Below are 12946 nucleotides of genomic sequence, written 5' to 3' on the forward strand. Positions count from 1 at the left end.
TGCCGGTCCTCCCCCCCCCCCCCTCCCCCCCCCCCACCCCCTGCTGTGACCTTTGGGACACATAAGAAGCATTTAGATCCAGAACTTGGGGCACAGGCATTACTTGAGTGACTCAGTACAGCGGTTGGCCATTAAAACCTTTCCCTGGGATACAACGCAGCAGATGATGTCAAAGGAGCTTTCTACCCTTCTCTACATTCAGACAGTGTTAGGCTCCATCTACTTTAATGTGTATGGAAACAGATGGACCCAGGCTCTACCCCTAATGAATATAATACACGAGGGGTTTGACTATTTACTTTGGGGTTTGGCAATAACAAGATAATCCTCGGTGCCACATTATTGTGAAAAGACAGTAGAGATCAGTTTTGCTTCGCATGTCAAAGGCTTCTGTGCTGTTGCCTTAGTCCGAATTTGACAAATGTGGCAGTGAACTATTGCTTTAAGTGAGACTGCAGATGCTGCACCCACAAGTTCGCACGGCTGAAAAACCTCAACGTTGATATGATCTGCAGATTAAACTGAAGGTTACGATTGTTTGAGTTTTTAATTTGAGTTAGTAGTCATAATGGTTGCTTTAGCCAGTAACAGGATTTGTTTGTTTCTCAAATCAATGAGACAGTCCCTGCCAACTCTAAAATCAGGTATTCAATAATGGGTACAACTGACAAACATTTTCCTGACTGTGGCCTGGTGCATAAGGCTTATCCTACTAAGGATCCAAAGCACGAAGAGCCCCTAAGATCTACAAACTGTATTTGACAAACAATATCTCTCAGACATGGGCAGCTAATATTTCGAGAGATGATAAGACATTCACTGTTCCCTCGACCCATATCATTCACATAGAGAGGCTTCATCTCTTTATAGTCTACACCAAAACCCTACCGCACAGCGATGGAGTGAACACAATTAGTCCAAGTCTCGAAACGCCGCAAATCATTATCCAAAAGATCGTTGTTAGGAATACGTTTTCTTGAGGAAGCGTTCCATTGATCTGCTTTGTCGTTATTCGAAGGTTCCTGGAAGCCCGTTGTGGAGGCCAGTGCCTGCAAGCCGTGATTAGTCTAGCTGGGACCTGACAGACAGACGAGCTCTGCCGTTTAACTCTCTGTGATCGCGGAAGTCTCCGCATGAGAGGAACTAAGGGAGCAGGGCTGCGAGTATTGATCAGTCGGGGGCGTCTGGAGGAGCTGGAGGAGGATCTGGTGCCTGGCCGCGATGAGAGGAGGGCTGGGATAGCTACGGGGAGCGATAGGAGAAATAACGAACTTGTCAAAACGAGGAGGGCTGAAACGTGTCCGGCCCCGAGAGTAGCTCGGAGACCAGAGAGAGGCAGAACGGGTAGAGGCACGGAGGCAGACCTGATTGAGGCACCACCTGGCATTCTCCTGCACAGAGCAAATATCAACCAGCGCTGTGAGAAAATAATACAAATATGACGGCTTGTGATGGACAGGAGGAGAGTATGGTTATTTCATGTACAGTATGTTTATGAATCTTTTGGCAAAGCAGGCAGACCAAGGTAGATGGACTGTGAGCTCGACTGAATTCCTTCGCACGAACGGGAAGTCACAAGATTGCATGTGTGCGCGCTTGTGTGTGTGTGACAGGGAACCAGAAGCAAATATAAAAACCAGTGGGTGTTTGGCAGAACGCCACAGCTTCAAGGGGAGGTTAATAAGGAGCTTAACAGTGTCAAGACACCAAGTAATGGGACTAAATGCTGGTACAGCAAAATGGTTTCCGACTTGTGCACAGTATGAGGATCACCCTTCCGTCTGTGTGTTTGCAAAAGCCAGCAGGTTTTCCCCCTCGATTCCGGAGGTGGATGGATTGTCAAAGGTGCACTCGTGGGTGGTGGGGAGGGAGGGAGGGGAGGGGAGGGGAGGGGAGGGGAGGGGAGGGGAGGGGAGGGGAGGGGAGGGGAGGGGGAGCGGGGGGGGGGGGGAGGGTGTTCTACAGATTCTTGTCAGTGCATGCTCCTTTACTTGTATCTTTTGCTATCAGGCAATGTAGGTCATTATTCCACAGTACACAACTGAAAGGGCTATTTTGGTTTGAACACAGCCCCAGGAGCCTCTCTCAATCACTATTCAATTAAGTTCCCCCGGTTCTCTTTGTGCTGCACTGTACAGGGAAGATTGAATGCAGCATACCACTGCCTGTGTCCCCAGCCCAGCTCGGTGGAATTTAATTTCTACTTACTGTTCATTCACTGGCAAAGTAAAGACATAAATCGATAAGAGAAAGGTGGCACCCCTTAATCCCGCCGTGAATGGTCCAATTTAGCCATCTGCGTTGCGGAGAAGCACTGCGAAAGATAAACGCCAGATGGAATTATGAATTCCTTTGTTGTTCTGTTTTTCTAGTTTTTTTTTGTTGTCGCCCGGAATGCCATCTTTTGTCTCATTTAAAAGTTTTATATTCAGACATCTGCACGAGACAAAACGAGACAAAAACAATCGAGAGGAGAGGAAAGCCCCAACAGTGATAAATCCTTCTCCCGTGGTGCCTGTCGTCAAAAGGGAGGGAAATCAAACCACTTATTTCCAGGGTCCATTTGGGCCCCCCGCTCACTTCTAGTCAAGTGACAGATGACTAACCAATGGGATAACTGTTTCCCCCCCCCCCAAAAAAAAAATTCATCACATAAACAGGCTGGATGAGGTGTTTGTCGGCGATCTGAATGTTCTAGACTGGTGGTTGATGGCTGGTGTCATTTTGAGCTACGAAATACTACCCTTCTTCCTGTTTCCGATTTTTCAAGCCCAAATGGATTTCATGGGAAGCAGATTTCCTTGTAACCAGCAATTCGAAACTAGTTTTCTCTCCTCTCTCTCCTTAGTCACTTGTCAAGTGAACAAGTGGGCAAACTACACTGGATAGCTCGCACACAGTGTGGACATGCCAACTCACAAGTCAACGATGATGTCCGTTGGGTAGCATTACTTCAGGGTGGCTGTGTTGGAATGTTAAGCACTACACAGTCCCGTGCTCTCGCCCGACCCCGAAGCTACTGTCTCCGACAGACGTCGAAGGACAGCAGATGAAGGACAAAGAGTTTGGTCTTTTGAGGGTGAAACTAAACCTTGCCACGGCGTACTGTCTGCTCAGGGAACTTGGGAGCATCCAGCACTGCTTTCCCTCATCCGTATCAAACCGGACTGCCTCAAGTTCAGAGACTGGGGAAAATCCACTGATGCCTTGGCTCGCCGTCAGACGTTCGGAAAACGATTGAGAAACGCGTTCACTGCCAAGGCGTTTCTCGAGCGCTCTGTTGGCAATCTAAGATTAGTTTTGGCCTGATGATATGTTAAGACAAGCAGAAAACATCAGACAAGGCAGGGCTCTATTCCGCTCGGTTGAGCAGATGCGATGGCTGCATGTACGTCTTTAGAGGAGATGGAACCTGACACTGCACCAACGGACGCTCTTATCAGTAGTTGTCTCCATATGTTGATGGGGCCTCTCTGACTCTCCCCCATAAGCCAGTCCTGAGGTATTCCCTGCGATCGTTGCCAATTGGATTACGCTAATCTCACAGCCTGTTATATCTGATGGCAGATTTTATCATTGAAGTCAAGCTCTACTGCCTCGCTTCGCCCTTATTCCACTCACGGGCAAGGGGTGGCTTTTTTTCTCTCTTTCTCTCTGGCTTTCGCTCTCTCTCTGGCTCTCTCTCTGGCTCTCTCTCTCTCTCTCTCTCTGTCTAACCCTCTCTCTCTCTCTTTCTCTGCATTCTACATCCAGTTCCTTAAAATAAAAAACGATTCACTGACGGAAAGAAAAAAAAAGCGACGCAGGGTGCGATCCTCTTCTTTGTGGATGCAGAAAGCTTTGTCACGTTGCCACCCCATGAAAATTCATGAGTTTACATTCCCATTGATGAATTATGGATGTCTCCTAATTATTTTTTACAGCACCTAATTAATTCATCAGCATTTCCAAGAGGGGCCCCCCCAATCAAAGCTGCGGCCTTTTAATGGCGCCCATTTGTTCAGAAGGGGAGTCCGGTGATGATGCCTGCCTACCTGTGATACAGCTGTGCTCACCTGGCTGGGGCCCTAGGGTTGGGGCACTGGAACATAGAGGAGAGAGGCCCATGATGAGAAGGCTTCATCCCCCTTTGCTCTCCTTCACCATCAGCCTACGAGGGTGGATCGCGAAAGGGTACGCGATGAAGAACGTTCCCTCTTCCTCCCGTGTGTATATTCAGCCGCTGTGTTGCGTTTTTACCGATTGGGACGTGTGCTGTGTCGAGCGCCGAGGTGAGAGAGTCTATCGATTTGTTTGGGGTTTTTTTAAAGGAAGGAGAAATGCAGAGTTAATGAAGCTGTTTGAGAGTCCGATTCATTACCACAAATATTCACTGAATCACACTGAATCATGATGCAGAGAGTAGCTGAAGACAAGAAAGCGGTTGGACCGGGACAGGGAAAAACTCCCCCTGTGTTTATTTTAAACACCTCTTTGTGTCATTTTGGAACCACCTGATTCGCTGCCATCTAAAAATATATGTTGTTACCACAAACGTATCCTTTTGCTCACTCCAACACCTTTACTGAGGTCTTTGTTGACTGTTAGTCATGTGTCGTATGTCAAGTCCTGTCGGCTGCTGTGTTTACGTTATATAAGTCCCGTCATGTATGTCCCGAGGCCCCTGCATTTGAATGATGGTTTCCAGGGAAACATTTGGCTAATGGGATGTCCTTCCAGGGGAGTAGGCTGCTGTAGCATTCACGCTGGAAGCTTCGACCTCTCAGGACCCAGATTGGGGAGTAGGCGGCATCTGTTGTGTGTTTGCTGTTATTTCAACCCCAGGGCCACATGCACTGTGTCCAAGTGGATCATTGTAAAGGCATCATAATCAGAATGAGACCGTTTTGACATTTTCAGCATTCCCCCTCCCCTTCCCCCTCCCCCTCCCCTCCCCCAACCTTTTATCCAGACTGTGAGCATATATGCATATATATTAGTTTTCGACCAGCAGGTTGCCTAACATTTTCCTTCAAGTAAAGATGCAAAATGGAGCATCATTCCAGATATCATATTTTCCTTTCATTCGATCTGTTACTGTGGAGTATTTGTCAGCTAGTTTATTAAACCCATTTGTAATTGTGGTACTGTAGGCTGCAGTCCTTGTACTGTACAACGTAGATTTACATCATTTGAACTTTTGGATAATATTCCAGTTTTTGAGCAAGAATGTTGTTTCCAAAGCTGTATCTTTAGATGTTACTGAATGTACTGATCTTATTTTCAGACATGCAACAGCATTGTCAGTACAGTTAAGTCCATGAATTGCAAATGGGGAAAGTGTGCAGGCTTTTTACTTGAGGCATGGTTTCCAGCCATCTGGTTAGGGTGTATATAATTGGCTGAGGGACCCCTTCCCCAACCACAAGCTACGCCTCCACCGTGTACAATTTGAAATGAGGAAAGCATCACAGTTTTAAAGTATCTATCCTCACCAAATCACCCGTTGTGAATTTGCATATATCTTATGAAAGCATATCATTATAGAAGTTTACGGAAAGTATTATTAAACGCCCAAACCATAGACACAGAAGTTCCTGTTAGTGCCTAGTGATGATGGTTATCTTGCGCATTATGTCAAATATAAAAAAAACGAACAATGTATCGCAGGCCAGCAGTGTTATGGCAATCATTTTAAGAGTTGGAATATTGATGCAACCAGAATGAGTCAAATGTCCTCAATGTGCTGTATGAATACCAGTTGAATTCTATGTGAGTTATGGAGGGTTTATCCCCTCTGCATTGGCAGCAAGTGACAAGACGCTGATTCAAGCTGGCTATCTGTGGTCCATTCAAACAAAGTGTAATATCAGAGCACACGAGCAAATCCAAGAACAGAGTCCTCAGAACTTTCCAATCTTTATTGGCCTTTGCAGGCTTCCATCGTCTTCCTCACATGCTCATTAGCTGTACCTGTTGCGTAAGATGCCGAAATGTCAGTGCCGTCCTACCCAGACTTGAAGAACATTTCACTGAATGTCACCACAAAGATCATTGCCATAAAGTGGTTAATAAACATCTGAAGTACACAAAAACCAGACGTCCTAATGGCATTCACCGTGGAATACTTGCACCCAGATAATATGCAGTGAAGAACAGGGTCCACAGACAGACCCATTACGAATCCATGACTGCGTGATTCTGCCAGGTCTTGGTACTGACGCAAACCTTTTCACATATAGATATTTCACAAACTGCACAATAACACGAACATTTGTTGAGAATGTAACCCTTCACATCCCACGTCTTTCCGATCGCCTTGAAATGGAAAACGCATTGTTTCACGCTTTGACCACATCCAGGCGTAGCGAGATCCTCTGGTTGCTATGGCAGCAGCCTGATGGTGGAGGTGTGGTAGCAGTGGAGGTCGGGAGAGGTTGGGTGGGTGCGGTTGGGGGGGAAGAGCCGGTGCTCAAGTCAGATATCAAGTCTATATATATCCCCGCCTCCCTCCTTCTCCTCCACCTCCTCTCCACAACCACCTCTCCCCTGCTGCTGGTCACTGGGGCGCCATGCTCTGAGCTAAATGTTATCAGTAATCTAAAACGACCTTGTGTCACATCCACGGTCGGTCGCCTCTCTCAAGATGTGTCGTCTGCGATCTTCCACCCCGGGATATGAGTCTTCATGTAAATACACACATCTCCTTTTGGGATTTGCCACACCTCGTCGGAGCTCTTTGTCCATGGGTGTCCAGTCAGGAGTCTCCCAAGTCGTTGACTCACAGTAAAATAGCGCCCGTGTGCAGATGAGGGAACGGCCGTTCGCGGTCGTTAAACGCACTGAGCACGCGCATCGCGTAAATACTTCACATGCTGCGTGGTTACACAAGGTATAGGCAGTGTCATCAAAGATCATACACGGGATGATCTATGCTGTGGTTGTTGTTTTTGTCCTAAAGCAGTCAGAGGGGCATGTTTACTTATGTATCAGGGGCCTTTGTGCTGTGGTGGTGGTGGAGATTGGGCTGAGGCTGGAGAGACAGAACCAGGGGGCCCAGCACGACTCGTTTGCCAGAGGAAGTGTCTCTTCCTTTCCCCGTCAGTCTGTTCTTTCCTCTCTCCCTTCTGTATCCTAATCCACTCAAATGCTAACACTATACAGTTCCCGTTTAATCATTCATGGGAACATGCTGCATGTGCGCAACATTGCCGAATGACTGAATGAATCATGTCATTGTGGTTTTTAATTCTTTAAAACCAACAATATGGCATCTGTTCATTGACATTGCCTCCAGGTCTTCCAAGCTGTAATTTTGGAACCCAGGCGTGTTTCATTGCCGTGTTTAAAAATGGGCAGATATTTTGGTGTCATGTTTATTTTCAGTTCCTAGTTGTCGATAACGCAGAGGGTAATTCCGAGTTAAGGACAAACATTGCGTGCAGCTTACTTCCTATGTGCACGTAATTTTGTTTGTGCGTGTGTGTGCGAGCGCGCGCACGTCACTGTATTTGTGTGCACGTGTGAGCATGACTCATGTCAACCCCCCCCCCCACCCCCAACCCCTCCCTGTGATAACAAAGATTAGGCACTGCAAAGTGTTCCGCTCTGATGCACCCCCCCTGACACATTCACTACAGATTATTCCCGTTGTAACATTTCTACAGTGTTTCCGAGTGTCTCCGTGAAATTCACACTATAGAGGAATATACGGGTTTCTTCTCCGCTTCAACGGCTTAGGCCTACATGCTGTGATCACCTAGCAGTGGTGTGTGTACTACACAATGTAGAGACATGTTGTCAGTCAGTATCTTCGAATTCCATTCCATTCCAATATTTGTATCGACACAGACATTCATAACTGTCCTTTAATCGTCCTTGGGTTTCCAAAGCGGCACAGAGTGAAATTTCCTTCACCAAGCGAGATTGAGCTAGTTCTCTGAACTGAAGAACAAGGTATGTGCTTGGCAAGAGAGTCCTCCCTCTGCGATGCCTCCACCTCGCTCATCCGCAGAGGAATACACTCATCCCGTTCCAGGGCCTCATGTTGCACAGTGAAATGGATTCGGCGAATCACAGCCTCTCTCCTCCCATAGCGTCTGTTTAATCTGTCCTCCAATGTTTGGACAGTGGAGCCCGGGACTTTACAAGAGCCAGTGTTGTCTTTTCTGCGCGCTCTTTTTTCCCCCCGAAAGGGCGAGGAGGGAATCCAATCAGGGAGCTCCGACAGAGGCCAGGGCTTTTCATCTGGTCACACTGAAAACCTTGCTCTGATCCACCTCTGGGTGTGCTACAAGGCTTGCGGTGCATCTCTCGCGACCTGCACCACTTCAAGGCTCTCTTTCATTCCTCCTCTCGCTGCGCGTGCGGTACTGGTGTTTGTTGCATCCTACCACTGTGAGGTTTCTGAGAGAGGGAGAGAGAGAAAGTAATGGATAGAATGGAGAGAGAGAGAGAGAGAGAGAGAGGGGTGATATTGAGGTTTTTCTTTTCTCATTGGGTGTTTGGTGGGCAGGAACGGTGCAACCCAGTTGGACACGCTCCAACAATTGCTCCGTGGTTTGCTTTATGTCGATTCTCACGCTGGCTTGTGGTCGTTGGAATCAAATGTGTGTGGTTGCGACGGTTCTTTTAGTCGGTGTCATCCTCAGATCTTGAACATCTCACAATAAGGTTGCGGTCATTGGAAAAGGGATTGTGCGACTGGACTCGGTGTGTGCAACTTGACTAGGTTATTCAACTGAGCTGTGGTAGAGGACTGGCTTGATAACATGGAACTAGCTTGATTTCACGCTTATCATTGGTGGGAATCGGCTTTCTTTTAGGACTGGCTGTTTGTAGCCAATATAGGGTTAGATTCACGATTCATACAAATGTACATTCCAAGGCAGGTTTGGTTTCTGGTTGGTTCTTGAATCCTAGTACTGAAAGGTCTTCAGATGGAGAAGCTGGGAGGGAAAAAAACAAGTATCCCTTTGGGCCAAACCGCCTACACATGAATTAACCAAGATGCCCAGTCGCCGCCAATCTCTTTGTGTTTGCCAATCTGGCACCATCCTCTTCATTTTTGCTCCAAATGTAAATCCCTGTTCTCTGCTCTGACAAAATTAGCAGTGTTTAGTTGATTATACTGGTCATTGTGTTCTGTCCTGATGGCATTGCATGAAAGATTTGCTCGCAAAAACACGCTTCGTGAAAAACCGACTGCACACTGCATGAATTATCATCCGCGTGGGAAACTGTTGTTTCAAAGAAGGAGTGAATTTTTGCAAAAGCTGTGGGGATTTCGGAGCATTGTAACCTTGAAAGGTTCGTGCCTAAATCTTCAACCCATTTTTCTCGATGAGGCTGTGAGTAACAAAAGGATGTTTTCCCTTGGCTGAGAGGCTGACATATGAAGATCAGTGGAGTTTAATTCAAAGGCTTGGACAGATGTGTCGATTGATCCTTCAACAGCAGTTAATTGAAGGTTTGGGAACAGGAGATAAAGAAGTGTGTCTGCAGGACAAGGCCAAGGTGCATAGCTACCAACTCAAGTCCGTATATATCCCAGGGCTTCAAAGAGTAACTTTACGGGGGAAACTAAAAGATAATTTCAAAGTCACATGAAACAGGCCGGAAGCATCTTTATCAATCAGAGCAAGTGTTTCTCCTGAAACTAACAATTATGATAACAGTTTCCTTTAGGGGGGTTAATTGTGATTCATATGCATTCAGCATTCTTAAACATGACTTGAATCGTCAAAATCCATCTTGAGGAAAGGCAAATTATGTGGAGAGAAATGTGCACGATCTCAAAACATATCCGGAAGGTGCCAATGTCGGTTGCCAAAAACAATGTCATTTGTGATATGTGTGAGATTTGGATACAGGGCTGGTAAAAAGAAATGAAAAGAAATGAAAAGAGAAAGAAAAAAACCAAGAACAATTTTGAAAAGTTAAGTCTTTCACTTCAAGCGGCGAGTAGAGAATGGGGATGACTCCAACCCTGGAGAGGCATGCTGGCATGGAGAGTGAGGGAGCCATTTCAAATAGAAGGGACACTCTGGGAATTACTCCCATGGAGTTGAAACAGAGAGCAGAGGGCTCTCTCTTATTGTCTGCAAGAAGATGAAAGACTTTTATTCTGGGACAGAAATAACCGAGCCAAGCTGAGACGAAAGGTTGACACAATGATGTACAGACAGGGGCCCAGAATGTGTGATAATGTCAACACTGGCTTGGAAGGAAGAAGACTGGCTGTCCGATATTGCTGGCACCTATGGACCTGCTGACTGTTTCCGATAACTTGTCACAGATAGAAGATTTGCGGGTTCAACTTCAGTCAAGTTTGAATCTGATAACGCCCCAGCTACACTACAGAACTATTTCAAGACTTTTCCTCTAAGCCTTTTGTTAGCCAAGGTTTCAAAACAGCTGCCATGCGATGATAAGAACGCGGAGCAAAATGAAAGGCAACGGGCACTCCGAGGATGCTGAATCAACAGAACAGAGTTGGTACAAGCTGTATCTTCTAGATTGGATTTGTGAAGAACAGAACCGAATTAATATCTTCTCTCAGTTCAATCGAAATATCACTGTGACTTCGGCTTTGAAATGGCATCGAATGTGATCAAACTCAAACATGAATATGCATGCTGATTGCTTTTGGAGACAGTAAAAGCCTACACTTGGATCAAGAATTTTCCTCACATTTTCGACATTCAGCTATTTTTAGGCCATCGCGGTTACAGTTTAGAATTTACACTCATATAGGCTTTAGCGATTCATGTTTATTACTGTGACAAAATCCCTTAAATTGGAAATTCAAATGAACAGCATGAACACACTTGTGTCTTGATCCAGGTTGTATGCAGTGTATGTGCCTGATAGTGTGATTTACAGTAATGCTACAGTAAATAGCTAGGGCAGTGATGAGAAGTTGGACAAAAAAGATTATGCTGGATAGAATCATGAGGAGCCATAGACAAATGTAAGATTCATCAGCCTGAATAGTTGTATGCCGCGAAACATGTAACAGTGTGTCAACCAAGAAGTGAATAGAGTACTTTAAATGCGTATTTGGATGTCTTCCAGAAAGAAATTACTTTGGGTGGCTGACCTTTTGTTTACAGGACTCCTTTGCAATGCTTGATGAATGTGAAATCATAGACAGTGACAAGGACGGAGAAAAATAAAAATCCAGTTACTTGCATGCCCATCTGATTAAGAATGTAATCTGTAGTATAAATAAATGCCTTCAGGGTATAAGAATACAGGTGGTGATTATTACTTGTAGGCCAGGACTAAACAGACTCTTAAATATGTCAATCTGTAGATGATGGAGTTTCATTCATATGTGGATAGTTCCTTGCAAAAAGCCTTTCGTTTTCTTTTTGATTGGCCATGGAGTTTGCATAATGTTCAATAAATACTCACTGCACATTCAGACATTTCAATCTATTTAAAGAGACTGGGAAGAGGTGTCATGAATCTGGATGTCGATCACCCACAATTTCATTGTTCACACAGGTACTGTTAGGCGTACCCTGTGTCACATGCTTCTGAAGTTGGTAGGCTACTGTAGGATGTTTTCTCCATGACCACACGGTCTCAAGTTTGGTGCTTGTCAGCTAATATTTCTATCCTGGTGAGATGCTTGGTGTCATGATTACCTTTAGATTGCAGCTTGAAACATTCTCCCACTCAAGCTACTCCAGACTGAACCCATTTCCATCACTAATTTTCAGAGCCTGCTGCTGACAGCTATTGTCAGAGTCAGGCAGTTATGTGATGGCTGATCATGGAGGAAATGGCATTCAATTAATATTGGGAAATGTCATGAAATTACCTGTGTCAGTCATTTCATTTGTGCCACTTTCACGCCACGGTCATGCTGGTGGGTCACCAATGGCGAAAATACTTTACCTTGCTACTATAGATGACTCAAGATCTTTTGATGTGGTTTCTAGGATAGTCTTTGTGGGAAAAGTTGAGGAAGTTACTTGCAAAACACCTGTGCAAGATATCTCCTTCTTCCTAACAGTCATATTCTCTTCAGAAACTCTTCTACATCAACATTTCAAGGCACTCTGTTTTGGAAGATCTCAGGTTGTGTTCGCTGGTCATACTTAGTTATTGTAATATTGGTCAAGTACAGTTCACAGCTGTGATTGATAAGGTTTTACGGCCTGATTGCTCTTGAGTAAATGATTTCAATTGACTGGGAGGAAGTTGGGGATGTGCATTTCCATTCCATCTCCTGTCTTATGCATTAAACACTTCTAATTTTGTGGGCCAGTGCACTCAATTATTCCATTTTCTCTGTCTTACCAGGGAGAATATTCTTGCTCTTCATGTAATGGCTCTCATTTGTGAGTGATCAGTTTGTCATGGTTGCTATGAGGATGAGCAGCGCTCCCCAGAGATTTAGGACTAATGTCAGACCGGAATGAACTCTCTGTGGAAACATTGTCAATTACAACTTTCTCGTAACTAGTAGGAGGTTTAATATCACCATCAGTACTAAGACCCTGAAATCCTGTTCTCTTTGAAATCCCGTATAATGTTTCTTTCCAGACAGCCTCTGTAATATACCTTGGTAATCAAATGGCTTCTCTCTAACATGTTACAGTTGTAGAGTTTCCATGAGGCTGAGTGTTTTAGCCTGCTTCCTTATACAGTGCCCTTTGGGGTGAGAGCAATCAATGGACGATGGACATTGTAACATGCTACATGCTATTAGACAAAAGGAGGAAGTACTGTACATGCTAGCAGACAGAAGGAGGAAGTACTGTACATGCTAGCAGACAAAAGGAGGAAGTACTGTACATGCTAGCAGACAAAAGGAGTAAGTACTGTACATGCTAGCAGACAAAAGGAGGGAGTACTACATGCTAGCGGAATTACAAAATGAGGAAGTGGGGGGAGGGGGGGGGGAGCTAGCTGTCAAGAGGGACAGATGTTTGTATTGAGTGTCATAATTTAG

The sequence above is a fragment of the Hypomesus nipponensis genome, chromosome 26 (genome assembly GCF_054491055.1).
Source record: "Hypomesus nipponensis isolate SF chromosome 26, ASM5449105v1, whole genome shotgun sequence".
Lineage (NCBI taxonomy): Eukaryota > Metazoa > Chordata > Actinopteri > Osmeriformes > Osmeridae > Hypomesus > Hypomesus nipponensis.